This window comes from Pseudophryne corroboree, chromosome 1 (genome assembly GCF_028390025.1).
Source record: "Pseudophryne corroboree isolate aPseCor3 chromosome 1, aPseCor3.hap2, whole genome shotgun sequence".
NCBI classification, from domain to species: Eukaryota; Metazoa; Chordata; class Amphibia; order Anura; family Myobatrachidae; genus Pseudophryne; species Pseudophryne corroboree.
The window spans coordinates 618736908-618758036 of record NC_086444.1 but is presented as its reverse complement, the minus strand read 5'-3'; the positions used below and the strand labels follow the sequence as shown (position 1 = coordinate 618758036).

At 47.3% G+C, this 21129-nt stretch overlaps 1 protein-coding gene and 1 long non-coding RNA gene across 4 annotated transcripts in view; one reads left to right on the top strand and one right to left on the bottom strand.

Moving 5' to 3' along the window:
* The window catches only part of LOC134903249 (uncharacterized), a 199438-nt gene that overhangs the window by 27489 nt on the left and 150820 nt on the right, over positions 1-21129 (bottom strand). The window lies entirely within an intron of this gene.
* GNA15 (G protein subunit alpha 15) overlaps positions 1-21129 on the top strand; it is a 190058-nt gene that overhangs the window by 97205 nt on the left and 71724 nt on the right. The window lies entirely within an intron of this gene.

Genomic DNA, 21129 nt, shown 5'->3' with positions numbered 1-21129 from the left:
GGTCTCCGGAAACATGGAGCCCACCCTGTTCTGGAGACTAATTTCACTACTGCGCATGCACAGCTGCCACTTTGGTGATTTTTGCTGTGGCTGCAGTTCTCGAAGCGGTACTCCGGAAAGGTAAGTATTAAAATGTGAGTGCAATGTGTGTGGTGTGGACCCCCCTGAACCCAGGGGCCCTTATGCAGCGCACACATTGCACCCATATAGGAACCCCAATGCCCCTGGTTAAAAAAACATGAACATGCACACATGACAATCATCAGTAGATAATGAATAAATAGCAGTGACATGCGGTGAGGTAAATGGCTAGTATCAGAGACAGATTTCCACACACATATATAACCCTGAGGGTGCATGTGGGAATTATACTAGTGATGAGCACCGGCAATTTTTCGGGTTTTGGTTTTGGGTTCGGTTCCGCGGCCGTGTTTTGGGTTCGAACGCGTTTTGGCAAAACCTCACCGAATTTTTTTTGTCGGATTCGGGTGTGTTTTGGATTCGGGTGTTTTTTTAAAAAAACCCTAAAAAACAGCTTAAATCATAGAATTTGGTGGTCATTTTGATCCCAAAGTATTATTAACCTCAATAACCATAATTTCCACTCATTTTCAGTCTATTCTGAACACCTCACACCTCACAATATTATTTTTAGTCCTAAAATTTGCACCGAGGTCGCTGGATGACTAAGCTCAGCGACCCAAGTGGCCGACACAAACACCTGGCCCATCTAGGAGTGTCACTGCAGTGTCACGCAGGATGGCCCTTCAAAAAACTACTCCCCAAACAGCACATGACGCAAAGAAGAAAAAAAAGAGGCGCAATGAGGTAGCTGTGTGACTAAGATAAGCGACCCTAGTGGCCGACACAAACACCTGGCCCATCTAGGAGTGGCACTGCAGTGTCACGCAGGATGGCCCTTCCAAAAAACACCCCCCAAACAGCACATGACGCAAAGAAAAAAAGAGGCGCAATGAGGTAGCTGTGTGACTAAGATAAGCGTCCCAAGTGGCCGACACAAACACCTGGCCCATCTAGGAGTGGCACTGCAGTGTCACGCAGGATGGCCCTTCCAAAAAACACCCCCCAAACAGCACATGACGCAAAGAAAAAAAGAGGCGCAATGAGGTAGCTGTGTGACTAAGATAAGCGACCCAAGTGGCCGACACAAACACCTGGCCCATCTAGGAGTGTCACTGCAGTGTCACGCAGGATGGCCCTTCCAAAAAACACCCCCCAAACAGCACATGACGCAAAGAAAAAAAGAGGCGCAATGAGGTAGCTGTGTGACTAAGATAAGCGACCCAAGTGGCCGACACAAACACCTGGCCCATCTAGGAGTGGCACTGCAGTGTCACGCAGGATGGCCCTTCCAAAAACTACTCCCCAAACAGCACATGACGCAAAGAAAAATGAAAGAAAAAAGAGGTGCAAGATGGAATTGTCCTTGGGCCCTCCCACCCACCCTTATGTTGTATAAACAGGACATGCACACTTTAACCAACCCATCATTTCAGTGACAGGGTCTGCCACACGACTGTGACTGAAATGACGGGTTGGTTTGGACCCCCACCAAAAAAGAAGCAATTAATCTCTCCTTGCACAAACTGGCTCTACAGAGGCAAGATGTCCACCTCATCATCATCCTCCGATATATCACCGTGTACATCCCCCTCCTCACAGATTATCAATTCGTCCCCACTGGAATCCACCTGTCACGATCCGGGTATCTGGACGCCATTTCTTACCCATCAGATGCCTCCTAAGGCTGGCTCAGCGCTCCAGGACCGGATCCCATCTGTTATCCTGATGTGTACATTCCTGTATCCTCTCCTGTCACTCTGGGACGCTGTCACAGTAAACGCCATATTACACCTGGCATGGCGTCTCCCGCGGCCTCCGCCGCCGTCCCTGAACTTCTGCATGCAGAGTGTCTGAGTGGCGATTACGTCAGCCGCGGCCTCCGCTGTGTCCGCGTGGTTGGATGTGCATCTGTCAGCCTGGCGCCTCCTGTCTCCGGTGGCCGGCGCCGCCATTACTGTTTTCATCACCACATGGATTACAAACCAAACTTCCCTCCAAGTGTCTGCATGGGCGCAGCCATCTTGGATTCTGTCAGCTGATCATTTCCACCAATCTGTTCTCAGTATTGATAATCTGCATAATTGCCTAGCCAATCCCTTCCTTGCTGCAGGTATAAATACACTGTGCCTGAGCAAGGAAGGCGTCAGTGCTTTGGTTGTCAAACCTAGTTCCTGTTTGTCTCTCTCCTGTGATTGTCTTCCAGGTTCCAGCTCCTGTCTCAAGACTTCCACCATAGAGACCCGCACCAGCATTCCACCTGCGGTGTAGCCTGACTCTCCAATCCATTGTGGATTCATCTGTTTCCAGCTACAACATTACCTGCTTCCAGCTCAGCTTCCAGCAGAGTACAGCTTCCCTTAAAGGGCCGGTGTCCTTTCTACACTTTACCACTCTCCACCGGTATTATTATTTCTCCGCTCTCAAGTTCTACATTTCAGTTCATATTTCATCGCTCCCAAGTTCATTTATTATTTAACTGGTTCCAGCCAGTATCCACTCCGTGCTAACAACAGTCTGGTTCCAGCCAGTATCCACAGCAGCTGTTTTATCTTCAGCAACCCAGCTTTTCCTGGAACACCAGCTGGCACAATCCTGGGTTATCTCCATTGCTACAGTCGGGCCTGGTAAGGACTTTCCATCTAGAAGATCATAAGAACTATCTCACACTACCAGTGCCCTGTGGCTCCTGCCATCCTGTAGTACCCAGGAACTGTATTTATTCTTTGCTGACTTTTACGTTTTCTTTTACTGCTGCTGTGTTGCGGAGTTGTCATAATAAACATCATTGACTTTTATCCAAGTTGTCGTGGTCACGCCTTCGGGCAGTTATTATTCATGTTACTTACATGTCCAGGGGTCTGATACAACCTCCCAGGTTCCGGTACATCTCAGCCCCTACAACTGAGGCTGCCTCCCGTCAGCTCAGGCCCTCAGTTGTGACAGTAAGCACTGACCAAATGAATCCAGCCGGAGACCAGGATCAAGCGGCCAGGCCGATGCCAGAACTGGCAGCCCGACTAGAACATCAGGAGGCTGCACAGGGCCACATCATCCGCTGTCTCCAGGATCTCTCTACTCGGCTGGATGGGATTCAGACAACTCTCCGTGGATCAGGCGCGTCTGGTGCGTCAACCACAGTGACTCCAGCTATAACCCCACCCACCTTACCCATTTCTGCTCCACATCTTCATCTTCCAACGCCAGCAAAATTTGACGGATCTCCAAGATTCTGCAGGGGATTTCTCAACCAGTGTGAGATTCAGTTTGAGCTACAACCTGGCAATTTTCCCAGTGACCGTACAAAAATTGCCTACATTATTTCTCTTCTCAGTGGCTCAGCCCTTGATTGGGCATCACCATTATGGGAGAGGTCCGACACCCTGCTATCTTCCTACACTGCCTTCGTGTCAACATTCAGGCGCATCTTCGACGAGCCAGGCCGGGTAACCTCAGCTTCATCCGAGATTCTCCGTTTACGCCAGGGGTCACGTACTGTAGGACAATATCTTATACAGTTCCAGATCCTGGCATCCGAACTGGCATGGAACGACGAGGCCCTGTATGCTGCATTCTGGCATGGCTTATCTGAGCGTATTAAAGATGAGTTAGCTACCAGAGACTTACCTTCTAAGTTAGATGAGCTAATCTCACTCTGCACGAAAGTTGATTTACGTTTCAGAGAGAGAGCAACTGAGCGTGGAAGATCATCTGCTCCAAAATCTTCTGCTCCTCCTCCTCGTCAACTGTCACCATCTAAAGATGAGCCCATGCAACTTGGCCGTTCCCGTTTAACTCCTGCTGAGCGCCGAAGACGTCTCTCCGAGTTTCTCTGTCTCTATTGTGCAGCTCCGTCTCACACCATTAATGCCTGTCCCAAACGTCCGGGAAACTCCAAATCCTAGCTCGCCAAGGAGAGGGCCGGCTAGGAGTAATGATCTCCTCTACATCTCCTCAAGATTGTAATCTCCCAGTCTCGCTTCAAGTTGCTCAACGTTATCGGAACGTCATTGCCCTCCTTGATTCCGGAGCAGCTGGGAACTTTATTACCGAAGCCTATGTTAAACGGTGGTCCCTACCCACCGAGAGACTTCCTTCGTCCATTTCTTTAACTGCCGTGGATGGCAGCAAAATTTTTGATGCAGTTATTTCTTTAAGGACTCTACCAGTTCGTCTGAGAGTGGGAGTTCTTCATTCCGAACTTATTTCTTTTTTAGTGATTCCAAGAGCCACACATCCTGTGGTCCTGGGCCTTCCATGGCTCCGTCTTCACAATCCTACAATTGATTGGACGACTACGCAAATCCTGGCATGGGGTTCCTCCTGTGCTGAGACATGTTTGTTTAAAGTATTGCCTGTCTGTTCTTCCTCCCCCAGGTCGTCTGATGTTCCACCTCCTCCATATCAAGATTTCACGGATGTGTTCAGTAAAGCTTCTGCTGATATCCTTCCTCCTCATAGAGAATGGGACTGTCCGATTGATCTCGTTCCAGGGAAGGTTCCACCTCGAGGCCGAACTTATCCGTTGTCTCTGCCTGAGACGCATTCTATGGAGGAATATATTAAAGAGAACCTAGCAAAGGGGTTCATTCGACCTTCTTCTTCTCCAGCCGGCGCAGGCTTCTTTTTTGTAAAAAAGAAAGATGGTGGTCTGCGGCCGTGCATCGACTACAGAGGTTTGAACGACATTACCATCAAGAACCGTTATCCTTTACCCCTGATTACTGAGCTCTTTGACAGAGTTAGCGGAGCTACCATCTTTACAAAACTGGACTTGCGAGGTGCATACAATCTCATCCGGATCCGTGAGGGTGACGAGTGGAAGACCGCCTTTAACACCCGTGACGGACATTATGAGTACCTCGTCATGCCCTTCGGATTGAGCAATGCTCCAGCTGTCTTCCAGCATTTTGTCAATGAGATCTTCAGAGACATTCTATACCGTCATGTCGTGGTCTATCTAGACGATATCCTCATTTTTGCCAACGATTTAGAGGAACATCGTTTTTGGGTTAAAGAGGTTCTGTCCCGTCTCCGTGTCAATCATCTCTATTGCAAATTAGAAAAATGCGTCTTTGAAGTCAAGTCCATTCCGTTTCTAGGGTACATTGTGTCCGGTTCTGGACTAGAGATGGATCCTGAGAAGCTACAAGCAATCCAAAATTGGCCGGTACCCTAAACCCTCAAAGGGGTCCAGAGGTTCTTAGGGTTCGCCAACTATTACCGAAAGTTTATACGAGACTTTTCCACCATTGTGGCGCCTATTACTGCTTTCACTAAGAAGGGTGCTAACCCGTCCAAGTGGTCTGAAGAAGCCATACAAGCATTTCATCTTTTAAAACAAAGGTTCATCTCTGCGCCTGTTCTGAAACAGCCTGACATCGACTCTCCTTTCATCTTAGAGGTGGATGCCTCCTCCGTTGGAGTAGGAGCGGTGTTATCTCAGAGGGCTAAAGATGGCCATTTACACCCTTGCAGTTTCTTCTCCCGGAAGTTCTCCCCAGCTGAGCGCAACTATGCCATTGGCGACCAGGAGTTGCTAGCCATCAAGCTCGCTCTAGAAGAGTGGAGGTATCTGTTGGAGGGAGCTTCTCATTCAATCACCATACTTACAGACCACAAGAACCTTTTATACCTGAAGGGCGCACAATGTCTCAACCCTCGTCAGGCCAGATGGGCACTTTTCTATTCCAGGTTCGACTTTAAACTCCAGTTCTGTCCGGGCTCTCAGAATCGCAAGGCCGATGCCCTTTCCCGCTCATGGGAGCAAGAAAATGAGTCAGAGTCTTCAGACAAGCATCCTATTATAAATCCGTTGGCATTCTCCACGGTAGGGATGGACTCTACGCCCCCATCAGGGAAAAGTTTTGTGAAGCCGATGCTAAGGAAGAAGCTCATGCATTGGGCCCATGCTTCCCGTTTTGCCGGACATACAGGTATCCAAAAAACCCTGGAGTTTATCTCTAGGTCCTATTGGTGGCCAACTCTGAAAAAGGACGTCTTGGAGTTTATTGCATCTTGCCCAAAGTGTGCCCAACATAAAGTATCCCGCCAGTCGCCTGCGGGGCAACTGATTCCACTATCCGTTCCCCGTCGACCATGGACCCACTTGTCGATGGATTTCATTACAGACTTACCCATGTGCAACAAGTTCAATACCATCTGGGTGGTAGTTGACCGGTTCACCAAGATGGCACACTTCATTCCTCTCACCGGTCTTCCGTCAGCTTCCAAGTTGGCTCAAGTATTCATACAAGAGATCTTCCGACTCCACGGTCTTCCTAAAGAAATTATCTCAGATCGAGGAGTTCAATTCACAGCCAAATTCTGGCGAAGTTTATGTCAAGTCCTCCAAGTCAAGCTAAAGTTTTCCACGGCTTACCATCCTCAGACCAATGGTCAAACCGAGAGAGTGAATCAGGACTTGGAGGCCTTCCTCCGCATCTATGTGTCCTCCTCTCAAGATGACTGGGTTCAATTACTTCCCTGGGCCGAGTTCTGTCATAACAACCAGTATCATTCTTCATCTGCTTCAACACCATTCTTCACTAACTTTGGATTCCACCCTAAAGTCCCTGAGTTCCAACCGCTTCCAGCAACTTCTGTTCCCGCAGTGGATATCACCTTGCATCAGTTTGCCAATATCTGGAAGAGCGTACGATCAGCTCTGCTCAAGGCATCGTTCAGGTACAAGAAGTTTGCGGATAAGAAGCGTCGAGCAGTTCCTGCTCTCAAGGTGGGTGATCGGGTATGGTTATCCACGAAGAATTTGAGGTTAAGAGTTCCCAGTATGAAGTTTGCACCTCGCTATATCGGTCCTTTCAAGATTGAACAAGTCATCAATCCTGTTGCTTACAGACTCCAGTTGCCTCCCTTCTTAAAAATACCCAGGACATTCCATGTTTCCCTGTTGAAACCGCTGATCTTGAATCGGTTTCATTCCTCACTTCCTCCAACTCCGAAAGTCCAAACTCAACGAGGCGTTGAGTATGAAGTGGCCAAGATCCTGGACTCACATCACCGTTACGGTCAACTACAATATCTTATTGACTGGAAGGGTTATGGTCCTGAGGAACGTTCATGGACCAATGCTTCTGATGTCCATGCTCCTGCCTTGGTCCGGAGATTCCATTCCAAGTTTCCTCAAAAGCCAAAGAAGTGTCCTGGGGCCACTCCTAAAGGGGGGGGTGCTGTCACGATCCGGGTATCTGGACGCCATTTCTTACCCATCAGATGCCTCCTAAGGCTGGCTCAGCGCTCCAGGACCGGATCCCATCTGTTATCCTGATGTGTACATTCCTGTATCCTCTCCTGTCACTCTGGGACGCTGTCACAGTAAACGCCATATTATACCTGGCATGGCGTCTCCCGCGGCCTCCGCCGCCGTCCCTGAACTTCTGCATGCAGAGTGTCTGAGTGGCGATTACGTCAGCCGCGGCCTCCGCTGTGTCCGCGTGGTTGGATGTGCATCTGTCAGCCTGGCGCCTCCTGTCTCCGGTGGCCGGCGCCGCCATTACTGTTTTCATCACCACATGGATTACAAACCAAACTTCCCTCCAAGTGTCTGCATGGGCGCAGCCATCTTGGATTCTGTCAGCTGATCATTTCCACCAATCTGTTCTCAGTATTGATAATCTGCATAATTGCCTAGCCAATCCCTTCCTTGCTGCAGGTATAAATACACTGTGCCTGAGCAAGGAAGGCGTCAGTGCTTTGGTTGTCAAACCTAGTTCCTGTTTGTCTCTCTCCTGTGATTGTCTTCCAGGTTCCAGCTCCTGTCTCAAGACTTCCACCATAGAGACCCGCACCAGCATTCCACCTGCGGTGTAGCCTGACTCTCCAATCCATTGTGGATTCATCTGTTTCCAGCTACAACATTACCTGCTTCCAGCTCAGCTTCCAGCAGAGTACAGCTTCCCTTAAAGGGCCGGTGTCCTTTCTACACTTTACCACTCTCCACCGGTATTATTATTTCTCCGCTCTCAAGTTCTACATTTCAGTTCATATTTCATCGCTCCCAAGTTCATTTATTATTTAACTGGTTCCAGCCAGTATCCACTCCGTGCTAACAACAGTCTGGTTCCAGCCAGTATCCACAGCAGCTGTTTTATCTTCAGCAACCCAGCTTTTCCTGGAACACCAGCTGGCACAATCCTGGGTTATCTCCATTGCTACAGTCGGGCCTGGTAAGGACTTTCCATCTAGAAGATCATAAGAACTATCTCACACTACCAGTGCCCTGTGGCTCCTGCCATCCTGTAGTACCCAGGAACTGTATTTATTCTTTGCTGACTTTTACGTTTTCTTTTACTGCTGCTGTGTTGCGGAGTTGTCATAATAAACATCATTGACTTTTATCCAAGTTGTCGTGGTCACGCCTTCGGGCAGTTATTATTCATGTTACTTACATGTCCAGGGGTCTGATACAACCTCCCAGGTTCCGGTACATCTCAGCCCCTACAACTGAGGCTGCCTCCCGTCAGCTCAGGCCCTCAGTTGTGACACCACCATCTCAGCTCCCTGTGTACTTTGTGAAGGCAATTGCTGCTGGTCAATGTCTCCACGGAGGAATTGATTATAATTCATTTTAATGAACATCATCTTCTCCACATTTTCTGGATGTAACCTTGTACGCCGATTGCTGACAAGGTGAGCGGCGGCACTAAACACTCTTTCGGAGTACACACTTGTGGGAGGGCAACTTAGGTAGAATAAAGCCAGTTTGTGCAAGGGCCTCCAAATTGCCTCTTTTTCCTGCCAGTATAAGTACGGACTGTCTGACGTGCCTACTTGGATGCGGTCACTCATATAATCCTCCACCATTCTTTCAATGGTGAGAGAATCATATGCAGTGACAGTAGACGACATGTCCGTAATCGTTGTCAGGTCCTTCAGTCCGGACCAGATGTCAGCATCAGCAGTCGCTCCAGACTGCCCTGCATCACCGCCAGCGGGTGGGCTCGGAATTCTGAGCCTTTTCCTCGCACCCCCAGTTGCGGGAGAATGTGAAAGAGGAGATGTTGACAGGTCGCGTTCCGCTTGACTTGACAATTTTGTCACCAGCAGTTCTTTGAACCCCAGCAGACTTGTGTCTGCCGGAAAGAGAGATCCAAGGTAAGTTTTAAATCTAGGATCGAGCACGGTGGACAAAATGTAGTGCTCTGATTTCAACAGATTGACCACCCGTGAATCCTTGTTAAGCGAATTAAGGGCTCCATCCACAAGTCCCACATGCCTAGCGGAATCGCTCTGTGTTAGCTCCTCCTTCAATGTCTCCAGCTTCTTCTGCAAAAGCCTGATGAGGGGAATGACCTGACTCAGGCTGGCAGTGTCTGAACTGACTTCACGTGTGGCAAGTTCAAAAGGTTGCAGAACCTTGCACAACGTTAAAATCATTCTCCACTGCGCTTGAGACAGGTGCATTCCACCTCCTATATCGTGCTCAGTTGTATAGGCTTGAATGGCCTTTTGCTGCTCCTCCAACCTCTGAAGCATATAGAGGGTTGAATTCCACCTCGTTACCACTTCTTGCTTCAGATGATGGCAGGGCAGGTTCAGGCGTTTTTGGTGGTGCTCCAGTCTTCTGTACGTGGTGCCTGTACGCCGAAAGTGTCCCGCAATTCTTCTGGCCACCGACAGCATCTCTTGCACGCCCCTCTCGTTTTTTAAATAATTCTGCATCACCAAATTCAAGGTATGTGCAAAACATGGGACGTGCTGGAATTTGCCCAGATTTAATGCACACACAATATTGCTGGCGTTGTCCGATGCCACAAATCCACAGGAGAGTCCAATTGGGGTAAGCCATTCTGCGATGATCTTCCTCAGTTGCCGTAAGAGGTTTTTAGCTGTGTGCGTATTCTGGAAAGCGGTGATACAAAGCGTAGCCTGCCTAGGAAAGAGTTGGCGTTTGCGAGATGCTGCTACTGTTGCCGCCGCTGCTGTTCTTGCGGCGGGAGTCCATACATCTACCCAGTGGGCTGTCACAGTCATATTGTCCTGAGCCTGCCCTGCTCCACTTGTCCACATGTCCATGGTTAAGTGGACATTGGGTACAACTGCATTTTTTAGGACACTGGTGAGTCTTTTTCTGAGGTCTGTGTACATTTTCGGTATCGCCTGCCTAGAGAAATGGAACCTAGATGGCATTTGGTACCGGGGACACAGTACCTCCAACAAGTCTCTAGTTGGCTCTGCAGTAATGATGGATACCGGAACCACGTTTCTCACCGCCCAGGATGCCAAGGCCTCAGTTATCCGCTTTGCAGCAGGATGACTGCTGTGATATTTCATCTTCCTCGCAAAGGACTGTTGGACAGTCAATTGCTTGGTGGAAGTAGTAAAAGTGGTCTTACGAGTACGACTTCCCCTCTGGGATGACCATCGACTCCCAGCAGCAACAACAGCAGCGCCAGCAGCAGTAGGCGTTACATGCAAGGATGCATCGGAGGAATCCCAGGCAGGAGAGGACTCGTCAGAATTGCCAGTGACATGGCCTGCAGGACTATTGGCATTCCTGGGGAAGGAGGAAATTGACACTGAGGGAGTTGGTGGGGTGGTTTGCGTGAGCTTGGTTACAAGAGGAAGGGATTTACTGGTCAGTGGACTGCTTCCGCTGTCGCCCAAAGTTTTTGAACTTGTCACTGACTTATGATGAATGCACTGCAGGTGACGTATAAGGGAGGATGTTCCGAGGTGGTTAACGTCCTTACCCCTACTTATTACAGCTTGACAAAGGCAACACACGGCTTGACAAATGTTGTCCGCATTTCTGTTGAAATACTTCCACACCGAAGAGCTGATTTTTTTGGTATTTTCACCAGGCATGTCAATGGCCCTATTCCTCCCACGGACAACAGGTGTCTCCCTGGGTGCCTGACTTAAACAAACCACCTCACCATCAGAATCCTCCTGGTCAATTTCCTCCCCAGCGCCAGCAACACCCATATCCTCCTCATCCTGGTGTACTTCAACACTGACATCTTCAATCTGACTATCAGGAACTGGACTGCGGGTACTCCTTCCAGCACTTGCAGGGGGCGTGCAAATGGTGGAAGGCGCATGCTCTTCACGTCCAGTGTTGGGAAGGTCAGGCATCGCAAACGACACAATTGGACTCTCCTTGTGGATTTGTGATTTCGAAGAACGCACAGTTCTTTGCTGTGCTTTTGCCAGCTTGAGTCTTTTCATTTTTCTAGCGAGAGGCTGAGTGCTTCCATCCTCATGTGAAGCTGAACCACTAGCCATGAACATAGGCCAGGGCCTCAGCCGTTCCTTGCCACTCCGTGTGGTAAATGGCATATTGGCAAGTTTAGCTTCTCCTCCGACGATTTTATTTTAGATTTTTGAGTCCTTTTTTTACTGATATTTGGTGTTTTGGATTTTACATGCTCTGTACTATGACATTGGGCATCGGCCTTGGCAGACGACGTTGATGGCATTTCATCGTCTCGGCCATGACTAGTGACAGCAGCTTCAGCACGAGGTGGAAGTCGATCTTGATCTTTCCCTATTTTTGGAACCTCAACATTTTTGTTCTCCATATTTTAATAGGCACAACTAAAAGGCACCTCAGGTAAACAATGGAGATGGATGGATACTAGTATACTTATGGATGGACGAGCGACTGCCGACACAGAGGTAGCTACAGCCGTGGACTACCATACTGCGTCTGCTGCCAATATAGACTGGATGATAATGATATAAAAAATATATATATATCACTACTGCAGCCGGACAGGTATATATTATATAATGACGGACCTGCTGGACACTGTCAGCACTGCAGACTCCTAAAGTAAGCTACTAGTATCAAGAAGATAGAAAAAAAAAACACAACAGGTAGGTGGTATACAATTATGGATGGACGAGCGACTGCCGACACAGAGGTAGCTACAGCCGTGGACTACCGTACTGCGTCTGCTGCTAATATAGACTGGATGATAATGATATAAAAAATATATATATATCACTACTGCAGCCGGACAGGTATATATTATATAATGACGGACCTGCTGGACACTGTCAGCACTGCAGACTCCTAAAGTAAGCTACTAGTATCAAGAAGATAGAAAAAAAAAAACACCACAGGTAGGTGGTATACAATTATGGATGGACGAGCGACTGCCGACACAGAGGTAGCTACAGCCGTGGACTACCGTACTGCGTCTGCTGCTAATATAGACTGGATGATAATGATATAAAAAAAAAAATATATATATATATATATATATATATATATATATATATCACTACTGCAGCCGGACAGGTATATATTATATAATGACGGACCTGCTGGACACTGTCAGCACTGCAGACTCCTAAAGTAAGCTACTAGTATCAAGAAGATAGAAAAAAAAACACAACAGGTAGGTGGTATACAATTATGGATGGACGAGCGACTGCCGACACAGAGGTAGCTACAGCCGTGGACTACCGTACTGCGTCTGCTGCTAATATAGACTGGATGATAATGATATAAAAATATATATATATATATCACTACTGCAGCCGGACAGGTATATATTATATAATGACGGACCTGCTGGACACTGTCAGCACTGCAGACTCCTAAAGTAAGCTACTAGTATCAAGAAGATAGAAAAAAAAAAACGCCACAGGTAGGTGGTATACAATTATGGATGGACGAGCGACTGCCGACACAGAGGTAGCTACAGCCGTGGACTACCGTACTGCGTCTGCTGCTAATATAGACTGGATGATAATGAGATAAAAAATATATATATCACTACTGCAGGACAGGTATATATTATATAATGACGGACCTGCTGGACACTGTCAGCAGAATGCGTTTATAGAATAAAAACACCACACGACGAGTGTTTAACTTTTTCAGGCAGACAATCACAATATACTGGTGGTCACTGGTCACTGGTCAGTCACACTGGCAGTGGCACTCTGGCAGCAAAAGTGTGCACTGTTAAATATATGTACTCCTGCTATAACTGCTCCCCAGTCTCCCCCACAATTAAGCTGTGTGAGCAGTGAGCACTCAGCACAGTCAGATATACATAGATGATGCAGCACACTGAGGCTGAGCACAGAAATGGTATACTGTGTCACTGTGTATCGTTTTTTTTCAGGCAGAGAACGGATTATATTAAATAATAATAAAACTGCACTGGTGGTCACTGGTCAGTCACTAGTAAACTCTGCACTCTCTGAGTACTCCTAGGCTCCAGTAAATCAAGTGTCTCACTCTCACTATCTATTTCTATTCTAAACGGAGAGGACGCCAGCCACGTCCTCTCCCTATCAATCTCAATGCACGTGTGAAAATGGCGGCGACGCGCGGCTCCTTATATAGAATCCGAGTCTCGCGAGAATCCGACAGCGGGATGATGACGTTCGGGCGCGCTCGGGTTAGCCGAGCAAGGCGGGAAGATCCGAGTCTGCCTCGGACCCGTGTAAAAAGCGTGAAGTTCGGGGGGGTTCGGTTTCCGAGAAACCGAACCCGCTCATCACTACATTATACACAGGTGCAGCAGTATATACTGATGGAAATTTGGTGAGTTTTGATCAGAGTTGTGGAGACAAGGTAGGCAGGGGAGGCACTGCCCCAACTGTCATACTCCAGTACATTCCAAATTTTTGACTATAATAATGATTACAATAATACAAAGAAGATATTTATATGTTCTTTGTATTTTTCATATGATTTTTATAGTCAATATACTATGGCGTATACTGGAGTATGACAGAAAAGGCTCTGCCTCACTTCACCACACGCCAGTGATCAACCGAACCAAATTCAGACTGTGGGCTCAAAATGTGTGGTTTGTTTTTCCAGTTTAAGGATTACCACTTGCATTTCAGGTTTGCTATATATTTGCATTTTTTAAATATTATCTTTAGTTATGAATAAACACTTTAATATTACGTGTAATTTAATCTAAGAATGCATCTGTATTCAAAGTTTCTAACTCACATTCAAGGTTTCCCTTTTGCAACAAAAAACATGGTTTCACTGGCCAAATCTCTTCAACATTACCTTTTTTTCACTGGTTAGAAGATTCAAGAATTTCTCGCTAATTTACACATTTTTTGATTAGTTTTTGGACATTCAGGAATTGAAACACAGTTGTTTTGTGCATCTTTAATTATTAAATAACTAATGTTTGCACGTGGCTTCGCTCGCGTGGTTGTCTTATTGCTCAGTGGAACTAAGTTTACAAATACAGTAGTGCCATCTAATATTTTATGTATATTGTACACATTGATCACAAAATGTAATTGTAAACAATGGGCTAAATTTACTAAGATGGGAGTTCTATTTAAGATGGGATGTTGCCCATAGCAACCAATCAGTTTCCAGGTATTATATTCTATAAGGTGCTAGATAAATGAGAAGTAGAATCTTATTGATTGCTATGGGCAACATCCCATCTTAACTAAAACTCCCATCTTAGTAAATTTACTCCAATATTTGCAGTTGTTCCTTCACGGATTAACAAAAAAAAGAAGCTTTGTGAGCAAGCCACGTAAAGCTGCCCATGGGAGAAGCAGCTGGTCCTGTGATCTACACCAGCAGCCTTGAGCTTTTTTTGGGAGTATGCAATGTACGTATGTATATAATAAGATTTTACTCACCGGTAAATCTATTTCTCGTAGTCCGTAGTGGATGCTGGGGACTCCGTAAGGACCATGGGGAATAGACGGGTTCCGCAGGAGACTGGGCACTCTAAGAAAGATTTAGTACTACTGGTGTGCACTGGCTCCTCCCTCTATGCCCCTCCTCCAGACCTCAGTTAAGGAAACTGTGCCCGGAAGAGCTGACATTACAAGGAAAGGATTTTGGAATCCAGGGTAAGACTCATACCAGCCACACCAATCACACCGTATAACTTGTGATAACATACCCAGTCAACAGTATGAACAACAACAGAGCATCAGACAAACCTGATGCAACCATAACATAACCCTTATTTAAGCAATAACTATATACAAGTATTGCAGAAGAAGTCCGCACTTGGGACGGGCACCCAGCATCCACTACGGACTACGAGAAATAGATTTACCGGTGAGTAAAATCTTATTTTCTCTAACGTCCTAGTGGATGCTGGGGACTCCGTAAGGACCATGGGGATTATACCAAAGCTCCCAAACGGGCGGGAGAGTGCGGATGACTCTGCAGCACCGAATGAGCAAACACAAGGTCCTCCTCAGCCAGGGTATCAAACTTGTAGAACTTTGCAAAAGTGTTTGAACCCGACCAAGTAGCTGCTCGGCAAAGCTGTAATGCCGAGACCCCTCGGGCAGCAGCCCAAGAAGAGCCCACCTTCCTTGTGGAATGGGCTTTTACTGATTTTGGAGGCGGCAAGCCAGCCGCAGAATGAGCCTGCTGAATCGTGTTACAGATCCAGCGAGCAATAGTTTGCTTTGAAGCAGGAGCACCCAGCTTGTTGGATGCATACAGGATAAACAGCGAGTCAGTTTTCCTGACTCCAGCCGTTCTGGCTACATAAATCTTCAAAGCCCTGACTACATCTAGTAACTTGGAATCCTCCAAGTCACGAGTAGCCGCAGGCACCACAATAGGTTGGTTCAAATGAAAAGATGACACCACCTTTTGCAGAAATTGCGGAGGAGTCCGTAATTCTGCCCTGTCCATATGGAAAACCAGATAGGGGCTTTTTCATGACAAAGCCGCCAATTCTGACACACGCCTAGCCGAAGCTAAGGCCAATAGCATGACCACTTTCCACGTGAGATATTTTAACTCCACGGTCTTAAGCGGCTCAAACCAGTGAGATTTCAGGAAACTCAACACCCCGTTAAGTTCCCAAGGTGCCACTGGTGGCACAAAAGGGGGCTGAATATGCAGCACTCCCTTTACAAACGTCTGAACTTCAGGTAGAGAAGCTAGTTTTTTATGAAAGAAAATGGATAGGGCCGAAATCTGGACCTTAATGGACCCCAATTCTAGGCCCAAAGTCACTCCCGACTGTAGGAAGTGAAGGAAACGGCCCAGCTGGAATTCCTCTGTAGAGGCATTCCTGGCCTGACACCCAGCAACATATTTTTGCCGTATACGGTGATAATGTTTAGCCGTCACGTCCTTCCTAGCCTTTATCAGCGTAGGAATAACCTCATCCGGAATCCCTTTTTTCTACTAGGATCCGGCGTTCAACCGCCATGCCGTCAAACACAGCTGCGGTAAGTCTTGGAACATACAAGGTCCCTGCTGCAACAGATCCTGCCCTAGAGGCAGAGGCCATGGGTCCTCTGTGAGCATTTCTTGCAGCTCTGGATACCAAGTCCTTCTTGGCCAATCCGGAACAATGAGTATTGTTCTCACTCCTCTTTTCCTTATGATTCTCAGCACCTTGGGTAAGAGAGGAAGAGGAGGAAACACATAAACCGACTGGAACATCAACGGTGTCACCAGTGCGTCTACAGCTATCGCCTGAGAGTCTCTTGACCTGGCGCAATACCTCTGTAGCTTTTTGTTGAGGCGGGATGCCATCATGTCCACCTGTGGCAGTTCCCACCGACCTACAATCTGCGCGAAGACTTCTTGATGAAGTCCCCCCTCTCCCGGGTGGAGGTCGTGCCTGCTGAGGAAGTCTGCTTCCCAGTTGTCCACTCCCGGAATGAACACTGCTGACAGTGCTCGTACGTGATTCTCCGCCCATCGAAGAATTCTGGTGGCTTCTGCCATCGCCACCTTGCTCCTTGTGCCGCCTTGGCGGTTTACATGAGCCACTGCGGTGATGTTGTCTGATTGGATCAGCACCGATTGGTTGCGAAGCAGGGTCTCCGCTTGACTTAGGGCGTTGTATATGGCCCTTAGTTCCAGGATATTGATGTGAAGGCAAGTCTCCTTACTTGACCACAGCCCTTGGAAACTTCTTCCCTGAGTGACTGCCCCCGACCCTCGGAGGCTTGCATTCGTGGTCACCAGGACCCAGTCCTGAATGCCGAACCTGCGGCCCTCGAGAAGGTGAGTACTCTGCAGCCACCACCGGAGAGACACCCTGGCCCCGGGGGATAGGGTGATTAACCGATGCATCTAAAGATGTGATCCGGACCACTTTGTCCAGTAAGTCCCATTAGAAGGTTCTCTCATGGAACCTGCCGAAAGGAATGGCCTCGTATGATGCCACCATCCTTCCCAGGACTCGAGTGCAGTGATGCACTGACACCTGTTTTGGTTTTAATAGATTCCTGACCAGTGTCACGAGCTCCTGAGCTCTCTCTATCGGGAGATAAACCCTTTTCTGGTCTGTGTCAAGGATCATGCCTAGGAGAGGCAGATGAGCTGTAGGAACCAACTGCGACTTTGGAATATATAGAATCCAGCCGTGTTGCCGTTACACTTCCAGAGAAAGTGATACGCTGTTCAGCCACTGCTCTCTTGATCTCGCTTTTATGAGATCGTCCAAGTACGTGATAATAGTGACACCTTGCTTCCGCAGGAGCACCATAATTTCCGCCATTACCTTGGTGAATATTCTCGGGGCTGTGGAGAGACCAAACGGCAACGTCTGAAATTGGTAATGACAATCCCGTACCGCAATTCTGGGGTACGCCTGATGAGGTGGATAAATGGGGACATGAAGGTATGCCTCCTTTATGTCCCGAGTCACGATAAAATCTCCCCCTTTCAGGCTTGTAACGACCGCTCTTAGCGATTCCATCTTGAACTTGATCCTTTCCAGGTATATGTTCAGGGATTTTAAATTCAATATGGGTCTGACCGAACCGTCTGGTTTCGGGACTACCACATGGTCGAATAATAACCCCCTCCTTGTCGAAGGAGGAGAACCTTGACCACCACCTGTTGAAGATACAATTTGTGAATTGCAGTTAACCCTGTTTCCCTCTCGTGGGGGGAAGCCGGCAGGGCCGTCAGTGAGGAGGCATCTTCTCAAAGTTCAGCTTGTATCCCTGAGACACAATATCTATTGCCCAGGGATCTAACAGGGAGTGAACCCACTTGTTGCAGAACTTACGAAAGCATGCCCCCACCGGGCCCAGCTCCGTCTGTGGAGCCCCAGCGACATGCGGTGGATTTTCATAGGGGCCGGGGAGGACTTCTGTTCCTGGGAACTAGCTGTGTTGTGCAGCTTCTTTCCTCTGGCAAGAAAGGACGCATCTCGGCCTTTCTTGTTTCTTTGTTCGAAAAGCTGCATTTGATAATGACGTGCTTTCCTAGGCTGTGCAGGAATATAAGGCAAAATATCCGAATTACCAGCTATAGCCGTGGAGACCAGGTCCGAGAACCCTTCTCCACACAATCCTCAGCCTTCCATATGCCACTTAAGTTGGCATCATCTGTCCATTGCATATTCTACAGGACACGTCAAGCAGAAATCGACATAGCTTTGACTCTAGGACCCAGTATACTCATGTCTCTTTGGGCATGTTTGATTATATATATCTCTTAAGACAGCATCTTTAATATATATACATATCTCTCTATATACATATATATATATATATATATATATATATATATACACATACTAGGATCTCAATTTCTGCTGATAAGGTACCTGTCCGCGCCAGCTTAGCGCTATAAACCCATGCCGACACAATCGCCGGTCTGAGTAGTGTACCAGAATGTGCATGCTATCTGCAGGATCCCTGAAAATAGCTAGGGCTACCTTCTGGGCAAACGTGACACCCTAGGGGAAGATTCCCATCACATCCTGGCCCTAGTGGGGAAAGGATACTGCCTGAGAATTCTTTGTGGGAAGCTGCAGTCTCTTGTCTGGAGATTCCTGCTCTTTTTCCTCATGAGAGGAGGGAAATTTACCTCAGCTTTCTTCCCCTTAAACATGTGTACCCTTGTGTCAGGGACAAATGAGTAATCAGTGATATGCAAATCATCTTTTATTACAATAATCATATATTGAATACTTTTCTGCCATTTTGGCTGTAACTTTGCATTATCGTAGTCGACACTGGAGTCAAACTCCGTGTCGATATCAGTGTTTATTATTTTGGATAGTGAGCATTGTGAGACTCTGAAGGTCTCTGCGCCATAGGGACAGACATGGACACGTGGAGCATTATGGGGTTGCTCCAAGGTAGGTAGCTCTTAGCTTAGACATATTGTAGTAAGGAGCCATTATCATATGGCTCCTTGCTGGTTAATCTTAGACCCAGATTGGGGTAATGGAGGTGTGAGGTGTGGTGCCTCTGGACTGGCTGAGCTGGATGGCCTTAGTGTGGCATACCCTTACATTCTATTAACACTTTTCACTTATTAATTTTTTAACACTATTTCTCTATTTTAATTGCATTTCATTTTTGTATCACTTTCTCTATAGCTTCGGCTTCCTAAATACTAATTTATTAACACTATAGTTTTTTCACTGGTATGCTACGCTGGGCTTTCTGGCTTATGCTGGTGTTTTTTGGGGTGCCACACCCTGCACCTAGATATAGCACTAGGGACCCCAAATATACAGAGACGCCTTGATGCGGCTTTGGGGCTTATTCACACATTTGCGCAAATATGTGTAACGAAGATCTCTAAATTCTATTATTATGTTGAATTTAAATCTGGTTACGGTTATCATTCAGGGTGCTGGGGGAAACAAATGGCTTTTTTTCTTGCTTAGAAATACCCCTCCCTTTCGAGCACCTGAATGATATCACTAACCTAATTGAGCATCTACCAATATATATGTTTGTTGTGAGAGGCAGAGAGGTTCCTGCATTAGGAGGAGGTGCAGGCCCTGACATGCCACGTGGCGCATTATGGGGTTGCTCCAAGGTAGGTAGCTCTTAGCTAAGACATATTGTAGTAAGGAGCCATTATCATGTGGCTCCTTGCTGGTTAATCTTAGACCCAGATTGGGGTAATGGAGGTGTGAGGTGTGGTGCCTCTGGACTGGCTGAGCTGGATGGCCTTAGTGTGGCATACCCTTACATTCTATTAACACTTTTCACTTATTAATTTTTTAACACTATTTCTCTATTTTAATTGCATTTCATTTTTGTATCACTTTCTCTATAGCTTCGGCTTCCTAAATACTAATTTATTAACACTATAGTTTTTTCACTGGTATGCTACGCTGGGCTTTCTGGCTTATGCTGGTGTTTTGGGGTGCCACACCCTGCACCTAGATATAGCGCTAGGGACCCCAAATATACAGAGACGCCTTGATGCGGCTTTGGGGCTTATTCACACATTTGCGCAAATATGTGTAATGAAGATCTCTGAATTCTATTATTATGTGGAATTTAAATCTGGTTACGGTTATCATTCAGGGTGCTGGGGGAAACAAATGGCTTTTTTTCTTGCTTAGAAATACCCCTCCCTTTCGAGCACCTGAATGATATCACTAATCTAATTGAGCATCTACCAATATATATGGGTAGATTTCCTGTCTGTTCTCTAATCTTTTGTGCAATAAATTCACCTTAGCACTTACACATATCCAAACAGGTGTCGGCGTTATCGACGGAGACACCCTCTCACACACATATTTGCTCTATCTCCTCCTTAGGGGAGCCTTTTACCTCAGACATGTCGACACACACGTACCGACACACCACACACACAGGGGATGCTCTATTTGAAGACAGTTCCCCCACAAGGCCCTTTGGAGAGACAGAGAGAGAGTATGCCAGCACACACCCCAGCGCTATATAACCCAGGAATCACACAGTAACTTAGTGTTAACCCAGTAGCTGCTGTATATATTGTTTTTATGCCAAATTTATGTGCCCCCCCTCTCTTTTTCACCCTCTCTATCGTGCTTCTGCAGGGGAGAGCCTGGGGAGCTTCCTCTCAGTGGAGCTGTGGAGAGAAAATGGCGCTGGTGAGTGCCAAGGAAGAAGCCCCGCCCCCTCAGCGGCGGGCTTCTGTCCCGCGATTTTGTGTAAAAATAATGGCGGGGGCTCATGCATATTACAGTGCCCAGCTGTATATATGCTGCTTTTTGCCAGGAGGTACTCAATTGCTGCCCAGGGCGCCCCCCCCTGCGCCCTGCACCCTACAGTGACCGGAGTGTGTGGGTTACTGTGGGAGCAATGGCGCACAGCTGCAGTGCTGTGCGCTACCTCATATGA